Source organism: Oreochromis niloticus, linkage group LG15 (genome assembly GCF_001858045.2).
Source record: "Oreochromis niloticus isolate F11D_XX linkage group LG15, O_niloticus_UMD_NMBU, whole genome shotgun sequence".
Lineage (NCBI taxonomy): Eukaryota > Metazoa > Chordata > Actinopteri > Cichliformes > Cichlidae > Oreochromis > Oreochromis niloticus.
Window position 1 is genome coordinate 134,005 of NC_031980.2, and position 19,310 is coordinate 153,314.

The 19,310-nt window shown below is 40.4% G+C and overlaps 1 long non-coding RNA gene and 1 pseudogene across 2 annotated transcripts; one reads left to right on the forward strand and one right to left on the reverse strand.

The window, feature by feature from the left end:
• Window positions 1-10,786: 10,786 nt before the first annotated feature.
• Window positions 10,787-11,766, reverse strand: LOC102077583 (zinc finger protein PLAG1-like; annotated as a pseudogene).
• A 3,711-nt stretch (window positions 11,767-15,477) lies between these two features.
• Window positions 15,478-18,998, forward strand: LOC109197777 (uncharacterized). Of its 2 annotated transcripts, XR_002058842.2 has the most exons (3): window positions 15,478-15,633; window positions 18,065-18,150; window positions 18,222-18,998. It is a non-coding gene; the product is annotated as an uncharacterized LOC109197777 (long non-coding RNA). The 2 variants fall into 2 exon arrangements; XR_003214285.1 differs by having other exon boundaries at window positions 18,065-18,998.
• The last annotated feature ends 312 nt before the right edge of the window (window positions 18,999-19,310 follow it).

The window sequence follows — 19,310 nt, forward strand, 5'->3', positions numbered from 1 at the left end:
CACAAAACAGGTGACTGACTAATGGAAATTATGCCAAATAAAAAAGATAAAACAGAGAACGCCAATAAGAGACCTCTGAAGTCTAATTTGCAACTTCAAAGTCAGGTCAGCCCGGAGGCTAACCTTGAAGCTAATGACGGAAATATGGCTGAAGCTAACCCAAGCTATCCCTTTGACTATGATATGTTAACTGCAACAATAACAGATGTGGTTGGTGCCATTGTAGAAGGGAAGATGGATGTTATTAACAATAAACTTGACACTATTTAGGCAACCCTTGATGGCAACACAAGACGCCTTGATGAAGCCGAGACACGCATATCGAATGCAGAGGATATAATCGCCGACATGGAAGCCAGGCTGACTCGTGTAGAAAGTAAGATGTGCACGTTCACGAACCGGCTAGATGACCAAGAAGCTCGGAGTAGAAGAGATAATCTCCGCATATTTGGTGTCAAGGAAGTTGTGGATGGGGCGAATGCTATTACATATTTTAAAAAGTGGCTTCCCTCTCTTCTTAATATGAAGACAAAGAACGGCAGGATCCGACTGGACCGCTGCCACAGAAGCTTAGGGGAACCAACATCAGGTTCCCCAAGAGCTGTTATAATGAAACTGCATTACCCGACCGATAAAAGCAAAGTGTTAGCCTTAAGTGGCAAGAACAAACAGATTTTCTTCGAAGGAGCACTGATAACCATTCGTCAGGATGTTCCACAAAATGTGCGACAGCAAAGGAGAAGCTTCAACTGCCAGATGCTGATTACCAATGGAATACGATTTAGGATGCTGTTTCCTGCAACCCTGCGTTTCACATATGAAAACAGAAGATTTTCCTTTGACTGCAGAAGAGGCATTGAAAGTGGTATCAGCAATAGGAGCATTAGGTGCGTAATCATGTGGTCTACCCAGAAAATAATAACTGTTCTTTGTTTCAAGTGATCTGACGAAAAGTTGACCATTACACTCAGTGACTGTGTTGTATTATGATATTCTGGGAAGAAAAGTAGAAGAAATGTGGCAACACCTATTGGTACACTGGAAGTCTTGTTGGGGGTTTGCTAGGTGCATACGTGGATGCGAGGTGTATCATCTCTCTTCATGGTGCGTCTGCAACGCGTGAAGTTTCCTCCCAATCTTCGGGAGCAAGGAACATTTTCTGGGACTGGTCTAACCCTGTTTTTGGGACGAAATAAATGTTTATTGCAGGAATATTATTTTTCAGTACCCAGATTCTTGTTTTTGTCTATATTTTGTTGGTGTTTGAGCAGATCTGAGCATAATCTGTTGTATAAGTTAAAGTATGAGGCTGATACTTTTGTTGTCGCTACCACAATACATAATCTAAATAACCTGATCCTGCAATAAGTGATCTAAAGTATGTTTCCCTGAATTTAAAAGGGATAAACAATGTTATTAAACGTAAGAAAATTTTGACCTGGTTTAAGAAGGAGAAAACTAACATTGCTCTCCTGCAAGAAACTCGCCTCTCGGATGTGGAACACCTAAAACTAAAGAGATAATGGGTGGGGCAGGTATACTTTTCTTCCTTTTCATCAAGTAAGAGAGGGGTTGCAATTTTAATTCATAAAAATACCCCATTTGTTCTTACAAAGTGTATTAAAGATGATCAGGGTAGATTTGTTATTATAATAGGAAGTTTATATGGGGAATCTGTTCTGATAGGCTGTATTTATGCTCCGAATGTATATCTGGAACATTTTTACACAGAACTTATAAAAGAAATATCTGTTAATTTGACAACATTTATTGTTCTGGCAGGAGATTTTAATTGCAGCATAGACCCAGAAATGGATCAAAATCCACCACCCAACAATTCAGTATCCAAAAAGCGAGAAGCTATGAAGAGGCTGTGTTCTGACTTGCAGCTGATAGACGTTTGGAGAACTCTTCATCCAGGTGAAAAAGAGTATACTTTTTATTCTAATCCACATAAGAGTTTCTCCTGTATTGATTATTTCCTTGTCTTGAGGGAGGTCCTTGACAGAGTTAGTGTTTGTGATATTGGCACGCGCATACTCTCTGATAATGCAGATGTTCATTTAAATATTTCACCTCCTGAAGCTCACCCAACTCTACGTAATTGGCGATTAAATCCATCACTTTTAAATAATTCTATGTTTCGGAGTTATATAAAAGAACAAGCTGATCATTTTTACGGACAAATGATAATGAAAACACAAATCCTTCTGTCCTTTGGGAGACAATAATTTCATACAGCATAGCGAAAAAGAAAGAATCTTTGAAACATCAAATGGACCTAGAAAAAAAATTAGCAGATTTAGAAAACTCCCTCAAAATAAATTTTTGAGGGACGTACTGAAAAAAGCAGAAGCCACTAGATCAGCTCTGAATCAACTTCTGACTGAAAAAGCAGAGGCCAGTATATTATATGCTAATTAAGTGATACCCCAAATTTTTTACATAAACTCAATTTACCAACTTTGTCTGAAGGCGATCGAGCTCGTCTTGGTGAACAAATAACACAAGAAGAGGTGCTGACAGCAATTAAATCTCTTCAAGGAGGGAAAGCGCGATAACACGTATAAAGCGCACTGCACTGTGTGCCGGCGCACTTTTTCCATTTGCTATGGTGGACTGACTGACGTTAAGCAGCATGCTTCTACTGGTGGGCACATGATGAACATGAGGGGCGTGAAAGAAAGGGGAACCCTTGACCAATTTTGTTTAAATGCTATACAACGTTATGAACATAATACATTTTTTCCATTTATTTACCACTGTAAATGTTCTATGTGCCACTTAGGATTTAGGTCAACTTCTCATCTCTATTGGCAGGTTAAACATCTCTATGGATGAGCTTTATGAAGAGTGTGTCACTTGTTAAGGTTCAAAAATACAGGGAAGTAAACACAGGCGGAATGCAAGTAACCACACTGGTCCAAAAGGTAAAGTCGGACGATGATTTTAATGAAACACGCAGCGTGGGAGCTGAACACTGTACGCCGACAGTATCAGGTCTCATCGCCCAGACTTCAAAATACAATTTTATATGCATCAGAGTATATTTAGTGACGCCCCCTCATTGCGTCAGTACATCAGCTTCAAAACCACAAATATTCTGTTTGACAACTTGTGACACAATTAAAAGAACATCGCGTCTTCGCCTCCATGCAGATGTTTTCCCCCACACCGCTGTCGCTTATCGCTGGAATCCGCAGATCGGTTTCCTGAAACAGCTCGGTCGCGTACGCCGGCACTCTTACAGTTATAGCAGAATTAAATCTGAACTCTTTACCACAAAATGAGCCTACTACTATGTGTATGTATGTATGTGGTTATGTCATCACCGCAGCTGCACTTTGTCTCACCTCTCACCTTCTCCTCAGACAAAGGCCAGCACATACACAACTGAAACTGATGTGTAATATATTGAATAAATGTCTTACTTAAATGGTACTACTTGAAACTTAATCAAAGAATGTAAACAAATAAAAGATCATAAAAATAACCTGATATACATGTCTTGAAAGCGTGTGTTGCGATCCTTCCACAGCTCCAGTCAAACTCACAGTAGATTGGCTGATCATAACGCCAACCAAAAGTTTTTGACCCTCACTTGACCAAGGAGCGACAGCTCTTTAATAAGCACAAAATGCAATTATGTATAAATGATTATAATCATTTTCATAACAGAAGTTCCAACAGTTTCAAAAGTTGCCAATATGTTTGCTCCTCCTAATATAGTCTAAAAGCAACCCCAAGCAAAACAAATTAAACTTTCCCCTATAAATGATCCCTCTAACTAAGTGTGTGTGTGTGTGTGTGTGTGTGGGGGGGGTTACGTGTATGTCTATGTGCTAACCACAGTCGCACCCCATTTCACCTGCCGACTAGCTCCTCAGAATAACTTTCACTCAGACTCTGGTTTTGGTTTCACTTCCCGCAAAGCATGTAACTTCAAAAAACATGTAACTTCCTGTCTTATTTTGGCACAGAGTTACTCTGCGTGGGGCCTTTTCTTTCACCATGCCGTCTGCATATAAACATTTAAGATTATAAATTCAACTCAACAGTTTAAAGTGGTTATAACTGCACCTGTAATAAAAACTTAATTGGGTGCCAATATGTTTAAACATCTAAATGCAATATCACTATTAATAAATGCGTCAATGCAAATGCTTGTTATATGATTATGATGCAATAGCAATAACAAAATAATGAAACTAGAAATAGTAAAATGAAATAATAAAAATGGCAGAAAAATAACACCTCAATTCCTCACAATTCCCTCTCTTGGAGACCCTTGAAGAGGGTCACCACACTTCATCTGTGTCATTCCTCTGACCCTCTCTAGCCGTCCTCTGGCTCAGCAAATCAGACAACAGCCTCATGACATCTAGGTGATCTAGTAATAAAATGCCAGCTCCCCCCTAAGAACACTCCATGGGTAAGGTTAGGTTCTTCCTCGATCCCTCTCTTGTGGTCCATCAGGCCTCCTGCAAAGGAAACAAAACACCTTTTCCTCCTACGGCGCTAACTTACTCTGTTCCTCAATTGTTCTCTTTATTCAAAAGCATGAACCTAATTATGTTTTGAACTTCTAACTTTTGTTCATATACAGTCTTAAACTTCCCTCATCTCAATCTACAGCATTTTAACAGTCTTAAAGCGCTGGTTTCACACATGTTTCCTGTTGTTCACTCTATTCAACGTCCTGTACTGCCTCAGCTGCACGTAGCTCTGACCTAAAGTCACCTCTAACAAGAAAATCATCATAAACACTTATTCTGTTAAAAGATCAAAGGAAAACAACCATTTTAATCAACTAAGTTTAAGCATATAATCAATCACTCCTGAACAAATTTCATCATAGCTAAAAGCTGCCTAGAAACAACTTCTGTGTGTTGACACTAACTTCATTTTAAAACTCACAGTTCCTGGGTTATTTCGGTTCTTGGTATAACATTTTATTTCATTTTGCTGCTCTTATGTAATGGTACATTCTAATTATACTTTATCAGACTTAAGCAAAATATATGAGCTTTCTCCCCTTTTGCTTCTACTTTAAAGCAAAAACTCGGTCAGTTCAACAAGCATTCGTTATTCTGTAACTGCCTTTTATATGCTAAGACTCATGTGGAGCTGCATGTGTCATCTCAATATTTTACATGTCACACAATTTAGTTACAAGCGAAACTCCTATTCGGCTAGAAGCTAAATGGATTTGAGGCCTTTGGCCTGGAATCAATACTATCATGTGTGTTTATGCCTCTTAAGAAACTCTCTCCTCTTCCCTAACAATAAGTTTATGTAATGTCTGTATGTGTAGGCCTACATTATAACCACTTATCCTAAAAGTCAAAGAGAAATCACACATTTTCTACTCATAAAATCTTTGCTAATCTTCCCCATTATTATTATTCCCACAGTTTCCCTTTAAGCTTGGTGTACCACTTCTTATGAACACAGCATTTTATCTTCTAAACAGGATTCAATTCATTTCAATCCTTTAACTTAAACATGAAAATAACAATTCCTGCCTCAGTTTTACCATATCAACAACCCAGAATAAATGTCATTACATCATCCTAAAACTTACTTCAATCCCCCTTTTTTATTTGGACACATCACATGTGTGTCCAAATAAAACTCAAACTGCGTCACCCGGGCTTAAGAAATTAAAGGAAAAAAGGTTAGTCATATCATCTCTCCAAACACTTTACCCATCCTCCTATCAGGTATTTCGCTCCGGCCCTGAAAACCTGTGTTTAAAGAATAAAATCAATTTCATCATTATGTCAAATCTTCTCAAACTCCTGTTCCCTTCAAAGTCTGGATCCTTGGAATTTCCTGGAAACAAAACCTGTACTTTACATTTCATACTCAACTCCCCCTTTATGGTCCAATCTGTGTCATAACAAAAAATAAAACTTAAAACAGAACAGTTATCAATCATGTGTTACTTCAGTTAATGGTAATATGAGTTATATCAAAAAATGTTTCCTCTTTAGCATCAAGCATTCACCCAACAATATAATGTAATACCATAATCTAACCCCAGTCAATCAAACAGAAACTTTCCCAAAGCAAACATCAGCAACCCAAAAATCAGCATCCCCAGATTTAAGTCTCCCACTTGTCCTGCTTATGGCAAAAGCAAAACAAACCATCCCCTTTCTCCTTCTGGCATGACAAAATGTTTGTCCACATGTATTCATTCCCTCTTTGATCCAGTCACACACATTCACTCACTTTTCACACAAGATGTTTTGCTGATACTGGAGCCTTCTGCACAATTAAACAATACTCCACATTAGCAAAATGAGTTCATTCATTTCTTTTATTTTGTTTTCTCTTTTTAGGAAAATAGTTCTGTATGCTTTTGTCTGGATTGAATCGCTACAATCCTTTTAGACAGAGACTCACAACCAATCAGGTCCCCACCGGTAGACTTCTCCTCAGCCAATTATAATCTGTAAAGCCCACCTTATGTTTGTTCTCCCGAGAAATTTGTCAGCGCTGTTATTTCACTCTCTTCCAGGCCTGCTTAGAACAAAAATAAGAAAAAAGAGAGCTGATTATTAGCTCATCAAAGTACAAAACAAAATCACCTGACAGGTTTTTTCTAAGTGCACTACTACAAAACTGATGGGCCCCTCTCCGACATGTCCATGTTTAATCAAACTCCCTCTATTAAAGTAAAAAACAACAGCCTCAAAATCTGAAACAATCTTAAATTTCACCTGTTCAATGCATCCTGTACCTCATCACAAGCTGCACCATTCTGCACACAACAATGTCTCAGGCTCAGACTCAGCCTAAGATATAAGCCCATTCAAACAATGTATCATCACTAAATTATAAATTTCCTGTCCAAATCTGCACCTCTGAACAATCCTGACCACCGTAATCAATTATCCTGTTACTTTACCATTATATTTGTCGCCCAATAATCCTCCTCAGTCACTGCTCTGTTTCCTCAACTGAAAGCCTCAGTCACACACGCACAGGAAGTGTCTTCGTCACCACTCACTCCAGCTAATTTGCATACTGAGTCATATCTCAACAAGTTAACTTGACAAGAGAAATACATGTTTAAACCTTATCACATTATTCAATTATTTTCATTTTCTTTCTATACTAATCACTTGCTTTGATCAATCAGTACAAGAGCACTCCTAAGTCACTCTTATAAAAACTACTTTAATCACTTTTCTTTTGTTTTTTCCATAACTCACTCCCTTGTCATACAGCTTCTTTTGAGTTATTCCTCAACTCTATTTTATCCAAGTGTATTTTCTTCAACATTCACACCATTTTAACACTCATAAAATTAGCAAGCTGATTTAATTACATGTGTTTGTGTTCTTAGCCAAGTTTAATCACTATCTATGCATTAATCTTCCTGAGCTTGTCTCTGTAAGATTAGTGCATTTTCTGTTTGTATGTGTGGTTTTGCATATGTTGCTTTGCAGTATTTCAGACTCCTTCACAATCTTCCACTTAAACAGTCAGTTTTCTCCTTCCCAGATTACTAACCCAAATTTTCATTCCCCACCTTAAATAACAGCATTCCTTAATAAATAAATAAATAAATTTTTATTTATATAGCACCTTTCAAGACAGAATCACAAAGTGCTGCACATAAAATTACAAGCCATAAAAAGATTTAAAAAGACTAAATAAAACAGGCAAAAAATTAACCAAAAGCAGTTTTAAAAAGGTGAGTTTTGAGTTGTTTTTTAAAAACAGCTACTGAGTCCACAGTTCTTAATGCTTGGGGGAGAGAGTTCCACAGTCTAGAGGCCACAGTGGCAAAAGCTCTATCACCCTTAGTTCTCCTCTTAGTATTTTTTATAGCAAGTAAGCCCAGATCAGATGACCTCAAAGACCTGCTAGGGACATAAGGCTGTAGCAGATCAAAGATGTAGGCAGGTGCCAGTCCATGCACAGCTCTGTAGGTCAAGACCAGGATCTTAAAATCGACTCTAAATTTAACAGGAAGCCAGTGTAACTGAGATAACAACGGTGTCACATGTGAGTACTTGGAGGATTTTGTCAAAAGCCTAGCTGCAGCGTTTTGCACAACCTGCAGACGATCCAGAGAACCTTTGCTAAGACACATAAACAGCGAATTACAATAATCCAAGCGTGACGAGATAAATGCATGTATAGCTATCTCCAGTTCAGATCGAGATAAAATCAGGCTTAGCCTAGCCACATTTCTTAAATGATAAAAACAAGACCGAACCAGAGATTTCACATGCCCATCCAATGTGAAACTGGAGTCAAAGGTGACACCTAAATTCCTGACAGAGGATTTAACATAGAGTGAGAGAGGACCAAGGGCTTTCACTATCTGCGATAGAAATCTATCAGGGGCGCATACGAGGACTTCGGTTTTCCCCTCGTTGAGTTGGAGGAAATTTGCAGCCATCCAACGTTTGATCAAATCTAAGCAATCATTCAGACGCTGAAGCTTAGATAAATCCTCAGGCATAAAAGAAATGTACAACTGAATATCATCAGCATAACAATGATAAGAAATGTCCTCAAAAGAGCCCATTATATGCTGGAGGGGAAGAAGATAAATTAAAAACAATAAAGGCCCCAAAACTGACCCTTGAGGGACACCATAAGTAAGGGAGGTAGAGGATGACCTAAAATCGGAGACTGCCACAGAAAAGGATCGGTGATGGAGATAAGAGGAGAACCACTCTAATGCAGTTCCAGATACACCAACCCATTTTTTCAGCCTTTCAATGAGGATGTGATGGTCAACTGTGTCGAAAGCTGATGTGAGGTCCAACATGAGTAGAACAGAGCATTTTCCTGCATCATTATCCATCAAGATATCACTTGAGACCCTAAGAAGAGCTGTCTCCGTGGAATGAAATTGACGAAAACCGGACTGAAACTTATCGTAAATGCCATGTTTATCTAGAGCTGCCATAAGTTGCTTAGCCACAACCTTTTCTAGAAGCTTAGCGATTAACGGTAATTTAGAGATGGGTCTGTAGCTGCTCCAAAGAGAGGGGTCTAGTTGAGGTTTTTTTAAAAGTGGGAGAATAGCAGTGTTTTTAAAATAAACCGGAACTATACCAGATGCCAGTGAAGAGTTGATTAAGGTGAGCACACATGGGCCAATAGACTGGAAGACATTTTTGAATAATGATGCAGGTATAATGTCAAGTGAACAGGAAGATGCTTTTACTGAATTCACTAATTTCACTAGCTCAGGTAGTGAAACCGGAGAGAAAGTATCCAAGACAATGGGCCGGGATGGGGTAGAGATTGAGATAACAGGTGCTGAGTATGTAAAACTCATTCTCACGTTATGAATTTTTGCAAGCAGAAAAGAGAGAAAATTTTCACAGTCCTTGTCTTCAGCCACGAGTCAGAGCTTGCTTGTGACATTCAGGAACACATGGCTGTAAACAATTCAACCAGAAACTTGCCTGAGCATTTCTAATGATGTTAACCTATAGCTTTCTTCCGACCGCTGCTGTGGAAAGTTGATCCAGGTCTGCTTTGCCCCTGAAAATAACAAAACTAAGACATTTTCATTATTATCACGAATGCTTAAACGACTCACTTCTCTCTCTTTCCTGTCACAAATACCACTTATGTCATGTTTATGTCATCAATATTAATATAAGCGTGTTCTTCCTTATATTTCATGTTAATTGAATGTAAGCTGCTTTCTTCGTTGCATATCATGTGATCATGTTAATGAAGTGTAAGCTGCATCTTCATTGCATTAATTCATTGTGTTCTTCATTGCATTTTTATGTATTCATGTTTAATTTATGCATCTTTTCACTGATTTCTGGATTCAAACTATCTCACTTCTGAGCCTTTCCAAAAATAATTTCACATGTAACAATTTGTGCATGTGTGTTTTCTATTCATTAATATAGTTGTCAGTTATTCTCTTTCATTATTCTTACCTTTTCTAATGTTTACCTCTTTGTTATGATGTGGTGGACATCCCTAAACCATCATGAGTTCAGGCTTCAATTTCAATTCAATCATATCCTGTATTCTCACGGTCGAACTCGTCCCGGCTTCACCTGACACTGGTCCTTGTGTGGCCTTCAAAGCTCCAGCAAACACAGTCTGTTTCTTCTCTGTTTTGATCTTTCAATATTCTTCTTTTACGTTAGGTTCCAGCCTGGCAAAATATCCCGTTCAGTGCCTTCAGTCTTATTTTCATTTGCTCTGTTTTCTTCTCCATTCATCTTTTCAGTCTTCTCTTCCAAGATTACTCCAAGCATGGCAAATATGAAACTCAGTGCCCAGTGCTTTCCACAGTTCTTTATCCCAGTGTTCAACTACCCAGCCGGTTATTCACAGTACATGTTGTCATCAGGTGGTTTTCTTACATGCTGCTGCTTGGGTCGTCAATCTTCGTCAGTGTTAATGGTTCGGTTCCACTGGCTTTTGCCTCCTGTTAATTCTTCAAGTCACGATGTTCTGTCGGTCTTCATCATGAAATTAACTGTCCTTTAAGCTTCTTCTCAGGGTCCGAACAGAGTGACAGGTGAAGCCATCAACTTTTAGCCAAAAACTGGCTTGTTTTCCCAGTTGTATTGATCTATGCTTTTGCCACTGTACTCAGGGTTCCAGGTTGAGAGAAGTCCACCTGTATCAACACACTAAAGCATACAATTAATATCCTTTTCACTTCTTCTTCTTTTTTTCTTGTTTTTTTTAAAGCCTCCATTTGCTACATATGCCTAAAGTTTAACTCGTCTCTCTCTCTTCTCTGTTTACACACTTGTCACATTGAGTTCCCCTTTTATGGACATATAGTGCCTGCCACACTATTTCCTAGCACCCCTTCATATGTGTCTGTGTCTAAAAGTGGCATGAGCCGAATGCCCCTGGGTCTCTGAAAAGCTTCGTGGAAACGGAGCAGTGTGGTTAGAGTGCTCAGGTTGGGTGTCGAGCATGAGGAGAGCCCCTGAAGCGAACTCTCAGCAGCCTCTGAGCCTGTGGCAACCTGACAGGGCAGCTGAACTAGAGATTCCGGGTCTTCCTTGGGTAGAAAAGTCACACCCTCTCTTTCACTGTCCCCCTTTACGCTCCCAAACGCCAAGTCCTGGACGACAGGCTCCAGCGAGTCGCCTGACCCAGTTTTAACCCTCAGCAGTTCCCAGGGGTGACTCGTTCTCATGTGACGCTGCAGATGGTCCTTTCTTCCATAACGCCGGACACAGTACTGACAGCGGAAGTCTTTACGTCCAGTGTGCACTATCATGTGCCGTCGTACGTCTTTCCGGGTGTAAAACTGCCACTCACCATGCTCGCAACGATATTTTTCTCCTTGGACCCAACATTGGAATTGCCAGCATGTATTCTGAGATGTTCCAGAAGAGCCTCAGTGCTGGGGAATGGCTTCTGGCACACGTGGCAGGTGAAGTCTCCACTGTTGGCAGCATGTAGGGCAAGGTGGTATTTGAAGCCCAGCGTCGTGCTGCAGCTCCTGCCACACTCCTGACAAGTGAATACCCCCTTGTGTGGATCATGAGTCTCCAGGTGTCTCTTTAAGTGATCCCTACGGTGAAACCTTTTCTCACAGTATGAACACTTGTAGTTCTTTTCTAACGAATGAGTTGCCATAGGGCGTAGCAGCTTGCCTATGGAGACGAAAACCTCGGCACAGTAAGGATGGGGACAGCAGTAGGGTGTTTCTCCTGGCTAGCTCTCTCTAGTAGAACTCTTTAATTCTACTAAGTCTTAATCTAAAAACAGTACACCCTTATTTCATGCACACTTTTAAATATTCTAACCTCTTTCAGACCTTATGAATCGTCTCACACACACTGCCTTTTCTCTCAAACTTCCATTTTTCCACTCACTCAGACAAATCACGCAGTCACTCAAATCAAATACTGACAGCATTCACACGGTTAAAATCACACAAATTATGCTTTCCTACGAGTATTTTAGACATGCCTTCCATAATCAGAAAGATTATGCACGTCACCGCTCCTCATTTGCATTCTCACACACACACCGTCTAAAAATAGAAGTCAGCAGCCAGTGCACTGTTGACTCAGAGACTCCTTCACACAAAGATTTCTTATTTTATATTACACAGACGTCTTTTAATTACAACTGCACAGATTTTAGGCCTCTTAAAACCTACCGAATTTCGACAAATTTAATAATAACCGCCCAGCGGAAAACTCCCTGAGTTTTTTGCGATCAATTTACCGTTTATCGGTCCCGGACCGCGGCCGCATCTCTAGTGCCCTAACACAATTTAAAAGCGTCAACCAACTCAACCCCTGCCGAAAAGCCCTATTTTGGCCTTCCTCAGCCAAGGCCTTCCCGAAGTTTTAAGTCTTAAGGTTACACGCCCGAAACCCGGTTTCTACTGACCAAAAAAGCGCAGATACCGTTCCAAACAGTAAAGTGGTCCAACCACTAGCTTATTTCAGGATGCCCTGTACCCCACGGTCAAGCCAAACCGAGCTAACCCTATTCGCCGATAGGTCAACGATGCGCGTCCACATCGAGGAGGGATCGCAACATCCGGGCTATGTGCTTCTTAGCAGCCCAGCTGCCATTCTTGAAAAATTTATGATACTTTGAAACAACAGTTAATCCCCCAGAAAAGGGTATAACTGAAGCACGTCCAACGTGTCTGACCAATTGGGACTCTAACCCACAAAATGACCAAATTCCCTACCACACTAAATTAGCAGTCCAACTGCTTTAAATACACTTATTCTCTTTACTCTTTACTTATTTTCTCTTATTCTCTTTACCCAGTACTATCATTTTCAACGTTTCATTATCATTACTTCAACTTCAATTTTAGTTCTCATGAGATTTTCACCAAAATCAAAACAGACATATACCAGTAATTTCAGTGAGTAGACTTTTAATTTTGTAATGTCCAATCTGGCACACTTTGACATTCAACAGGTGGTGCCTACCTTTTGTTGTATGCCGGCTTGTCACTCACTTTGACCACTGACCAATGCCTGAGCGCCCGACGCCTCGGACCTTTCTTCATCCTGTCTCACTTCCCCCCTCAGACGAGCCCCCAAATGTTAAGGTTCAAAAATATAGGGAAGTAAACACAGGCGGAATGCAAGTAACCACACTGGTCCAAAAGGTAAAGTCGGACGATGATTTTAATGAAACACGCAGCGTGGGAGCTGAACACTGTACGCCGACAGTATCAGGTCTCATCGCCCAGACTTCAAAATACAATTTTATATGCATCAGAGTATATTTAGTGACGCCCCCTCATTGCGTCAGTACATCAGCTTCAAAACCACAAATATTCTGTTTGACAACTTGTGACACAATTAAAAGAACATCGCGTCTTCGCCTCCATGCAGATGTTTTCCCCCACACCGCTGTCGCTTATCGCTGGAATCCGCAGATCGGTCTCCTGAAACAGCTCGGTCGCGTACGCCGGCACTCTTACAGTTATAGCAGAATTAAATCTGAACTCTTTACCACAAAATGAGCCTACTACTATGTGTATGTATGTATGTGGTTATGTCATCACCGCAGCTGCACTTTGTCTCACCTCTCACCTTCTCCCCAGACAAAGGCCAGCACATACACAACTGAAACTGATGTGTAATATATTGAATAAATGTCTTACTTAAATGGTACTACTTAAAACTTAATCAAAGAATGTAAACAAATAAAAGATCAACCAGCAACCAGCAACCAGCCTTCTGGAGCACCTCACCAAAGAATATCAGGATAAGGAAAAGTGGCAGTCCAAGGGAACAGCAGAGAAGTGGATGCAAATTCTTCAGGCAGCTGACCTCCCCAATATCCAGGCTGTTGTATCCTTTGTACTCAGCATCCCATCTTCCACTGGGTTTGAGGAGAGGATTTTCTCTCTTATGAAGAATAAGTGGACTGATGTGCGGAACAAATGTTCTACTGAATTAATTAGAAGTGAGCTCATTGTCAGTCTAAATTATGATATGTCTTGCTCAGAGTTTTACTCTGCAGTACTGAAAGACAAACAACTCCTAACTGCAGCAAGAGCTCAAAAAAATACAAATGGAAAAAGTAGTCTGTTTCCACATAATGTAGCATTGAGCTTTTGAGTTCATGAGTTTGTTGGGATTTTTTTTACTTCAACTTTCAGCTACAGTCAAGGCCTTTGAGGCACAAATATTGTGTTTACAGGTGTTCCACAGACTTTGTTTGCACTTTTCTAATTGCACTAAATGTGTACTGTTACAAGAATGTTTTTCTTTCTATTGTTTTCTATTAATTTATATAATTTTAGGTTAAGCAGGACAGAGTTCTTTGTGTTAATTTTGTCATTTTGCACAAAAAGTTAAGCGTACCAGTCTTTCGTTTAGGAAAGATACCTATTTTATTGTGTTAATGTTGTCATTTTGTGTTAAAAATAAAAGGCTAAAAGATCATGTGTTTCCCATGTGTTCATATCACAAAGAATATGCATCTACTTAAATCAACTTCAAATCAAATGGTTAAAAAAATAATTTCACACACAAAAAAAAGAGCTAAAAAATTCACCACACAGGGAAGGGTGAAGACAATTGGGTCGCCCGGCCCTGGCCACGAGATGTCCCTTATTTATTTTTCAGGGAGTTAGCAACCCTAGTTCTGACTGAGAGATTTTTGGAAAAAAATAAAACGTACAGCTCTGCTATCACTTCCAACATGAATGTAGAGAAAAAACTACACAATAGTGACATTTGTAGGATTACTGAAGTTGGGCTAGATGGTATATAATGCTGTGCTAGTGATCGCTAGCGACACCGCTATGTTAGCATACCAAAGCATAACACAGTGAACCTGGAGAATGAACAGACAGTTGGCAAAATAGTGTAAATAATGGCCATAAATGTGTATAGTTTTGCTAGGAGTGTGTTGATCCTTTGCAAATTGAGTGTAAAGCCGTGAGTTGTGTTTACAGTTCTGCAAAAAGAGTGCTTTGCAGTGGATTGTAGCTACAGGTTTGCAAAGTGTGTGTTACAAAATGGCAAACTGAGTGCAAAGCAGTGTTTGTGCTTTTAGTTTTGCAAACTCAGTGAGTGGTTTTGCTATAAGTATTAATAGTTTTAGAAATTGTGCTATAAGAATCACAGTTAGGGTTTAAGCATTCAGAAAAAACTGTAATACAGGTAAGCTCTGTGTGTGGAGTACAATGGAGGGAGCAGGAAGAGTGAGAAGTAGAGGAGGCTGAGGAAGAGGACGTGGAGGTGAAGAAGTAGGATGAAGAGGTCGACAAGGACAAGGAGGAGCAAGAGGAGGACGAGGAAGGGGGAGAGGAAGACGAGGAGGGGGGAGAGGAAGGGTAAGAAGAGTAAGAAATAGAATTGCTGATGACATCAGAGCTACAATAGTGGACCATGTAATCAACCGTGTGTAGCCGGATGGGCTACTCGCCTTTCTTCTCTCTCTCGCTCGCTTGCTCTACTGCTCTCGCTCTCTCCTGCGCTCGCTCTCACTGCACAACTCGGTTAATTGGGAACCCACCTGCATATTGATTGCAGGCTGGCATCAGGTATAAAGCTAAGCCGGTGCTTCTCTGGATTATTCCTCCCATGCATTCAGCGCAAAGCAGCAGTAAATGCTGGTACTCTGCGACGGACTGATCAGCAAGAGTAGATCATATGACAGCCACAGGTATGCTCTTGCTTAACCTCAGATTCCCTCCCAGTATTGGAATGTATAGTAATAGTTTTTCAATTCAATTCAATTCAATTTTATTTATATAGCGCCAAATCACAACAAAAGTCGCCTCAAGGCGCTTTATATTGTACAGTAGATAGCACAATAATAAATACAGAGAAAAACCCAACAATCATATGACCCCCTATGAGCAGTGTTGGGCAAGTTACTTTGAAATAGTAATTCAATTATAGTTACTAGTTACTTCTTCAAAAAAGTAACTGAGTTAGTAACTGAGTTACAATATTCTAAAAGTAATTAATTACTTGGAAAAGTAACTATTGCGTTACTTAAAAAACAAACAAAGAACGTTTAACCCTCTGGGGTCCAGGGTATAATTGGCCATTTTTTTACTACTCTTGATTATCTCTCCACATTTTACCTTTAAAAACTATTTACTTTGCCTTGTTTGGTATCATTCTTTTTAGCACAACCTCACGTGCCTGAATTTACAGTTATGTTCTCATTTTGTCATACTGTATAACCAGAATTGATCTAAAATCAGACAAAAAACATAAAATCAGAGTAGAAAAAGTTATATTTTTACTGTAACAACCATAAACATGTTTAATGAATCATATTTCATAACTTCAAATGCAAATATTAATTGTCAATTTTAAAATCCTTTGCACAAGTTTTGCAAACAACAAAGTTATTTGCAGCCATTTACCTTTTACCCTTTTTTTAAATAACCATTTCAAACTATTTAAAGAACAATCAGCTGTTCTTTAATAAGATGCCACAAATTATTTGTGCCACTCCAAAAAAATCATTTCTGTCCACTATAAAGGAGAACATCACAGCCTGATACCTGCAGGTCTGACAGCAGCAGGTGTATCACTGCTGTTTCTACCTGGAGACAGCAGTCGCCTCATTGTTCTGACACACAACACAAAACTATCCACAACACTACACACTAACTACACAAGACAACACATTAACTACACACTCCAAACACGCTAAACGTCACAAATCTCACATCTCAAAACTCGCTCTCTCTTTTCCTGCTCTCTCTCTCTCTCTCTCTCTCCTAAAACTTCCCGTTTTGTTTTGTTTTTTGCTCATAAGCAGAGAGTGCTTGCTAGCGCTAACGTGGTGAAACTATTGAGGAAAAAACGCCGCGTATATCTTGTTTATCATGACTCTGGTTTTACGTGGCCTATCGACACAATTTAAAAACTGGCACCTTGCTGCTTTGTCTTTAAGTGGTCATGTGATTGACTTACCACGACTACTTTATTCTTCCTCAGTCAAACAGCAGCACTCATGCGATTGTTTTGCCCCCTGAGCTCCAGGTGTTGTGCTAGACAGTGATCGTGATTACCGTCCGCGGGAGCGCGCAGCTGCTCAAAGCTGTAGCGTCCAGATTACTTACAGCTACTTCCTGCAGCTGATATAAGATGCGGTAAGCTGAACACAGCTTCAACCGTCTGTTTGTTGAAAAATAGTAACGGACCGCGTTTCCTTGTTAGTAACTGTAACGGCGTTGTAACGATAGGAATAGTAATTAGTTAGATTACTCGTTACTGAAAAAAGTAACGCCGTTAATAACGCCGTTACTTGTAACGCCGTTATTCCCATCACTGCCTATGAGCAAGCACTTTGGCGACAGTGGGAAGGAAAAACTCCCTTTTAACAGGAAGAAACCTCCGGCAGAACCAGGCTCAGGGAGGGGCGGCCATCTGCTGCGACCGGTTGGGGTGAAAGAAGGAAAACAGGATGAAAGACATGCTGTGGAAGAGAGACAGAGATTAATAACAGATATGATTCGATGCAGAGAGGTCTATTAGCACATAGTGAGTGAGAAAGGTGACTGGAAGGGAAAAACTCAATGCATCATGGGAATCCCCGGCAGCCTACGTCTATTGCAGCATAACTAAGGGAGGATTCAGGGTCACCTGGTCCAGCCCTAACTATATGCTTTAGCAAAAAGGAAAGTTTGAAGCCTAATCTTGAAAGTAGAGATAGTGTCTGTCTCCCGAATCCAAACTGGAAGTTGGTTCCACAGAAGAGGGGCCTGAAAACTGAAGGCTCTGCCTCCCATTCTACTTTTAAATACTCTAGGAACAACAAGTAGGCCTGCAGTGCAAGAGCGAAGTGCTCTAATAGGGTGATATGGTACTACAAGGTCATTAAGATAAGATGGGGCCTGATTATTTAAGACCTTGTATGTGAGGAGCAGGATTTTGAAATCAATTCTGGATTTAACAGGAAGCCAATGAAGGGAAGCCAAAACAGGAGAAATATGCTCTCTCTTTCTAGTCCCTGTCAGTACTCTTGCTGCAGCATTTTGGATTAGCTGAAGGCTTCTCAGCGAGTTTTTAGGACTTCCTGATAATAGTGAATTACAGTAGTCCAGCCTGGAAGTTTTTGCGGCCTGTTGTAGCGCGGCAGTTTGTTTTATTCCGGCGTTGCGGAGAGAGGTGCTCGTGTGATCCCCACCAGTGAGAGTATAGCGCCTCCGGTCCTGGGGTAAGCCGTTAAAACTATTTTTATTAGCATTAACAGCTACCACAGGCTAAGGTTACATTTATCTGTTTTAGGGTTTGATCGCTGCCTTCACCTCCGTGGCAACTCGCACAGCCTTAATTGAAGAATCAAGACGCCTGCCTAGCCGTTGTTGTGAGGACTCCTCCTCGGTGGAGCCTGCTGTCTTGTCTTGTCTGGTTTTGAATTGTTTTATCGTGTCTTATCTTGTTTTATTAAGTAGGCCTACCATTTCCTGGTTCGCCTGGTTTTATTTTATTTTATCTCTGGACTGTTGCGTGTGCCCACGCTTCTGTGATCGGGCTGAAGCAATCCTTTGCCCGAGTGTCGTGCCGGGAATTTTAAATTGCGTCCGTTGCTGGTCTTAGCCTGTGGGGAGCCAGACCAGCTTGCGATTGAGGCTTGGACAACTACTACCAGTACGAGTGGACCCGTGGGGCATAAGCCTTCCAGTGTGTGTGCGTGTGTGCGGTTTCTTTTATTAAAGTTATTAAAGTGTGTTTTAGTTTTTTATGATCTGTAGCGAGCCAGACGCTCAGTGTCCCTTTTATTCTTTTAACATATTTCTGTTTTATTTCAGTGGACGAAGGACGTGCCAGTGGCCCTGGGACCTCAGGTGGTGGGTCGTTTTCACACTTTCTTTTGTACAGCACCTGGTGGGCTGCAGTGATTTTCGTTTTGTGTGATTTTCTTTTGGGTCCACGGCTGCTGGTAAGTCCAAGTTCCATGATTGTTTTATTTTCACTTTAGGACACTGTCAACAATGACGCTACATCTTGGTTTCTAAATATTTTATTTATTTTTACTATAAATAAAACTGTTTTAATATTGGAGCCAACCTGCCTCAGTGTGCATCCCTTGAATCTGTGCGGCCTCTTTTATTCCTTTTTATCTATTTTTCTTAAACATATATTTCCTGGGGGTGAAATTCCCCTAGGTGGCGTTGTCATTTTATTATTTCTTTTATAACCCCGCCGACCACTTGGTCACACGTGGAATGACCCTGAGGGAAGCTGGCCAACGGGTTCAGCCTAACTCGAGCCGCTACACTGTAGCAAGCATCATAAGGACATTTTGAAATGAGAATCTGTTAGTACAGTCACTTTGCACTAAGATTTGTAGCACTGCCAAATGCTAATGAGAAA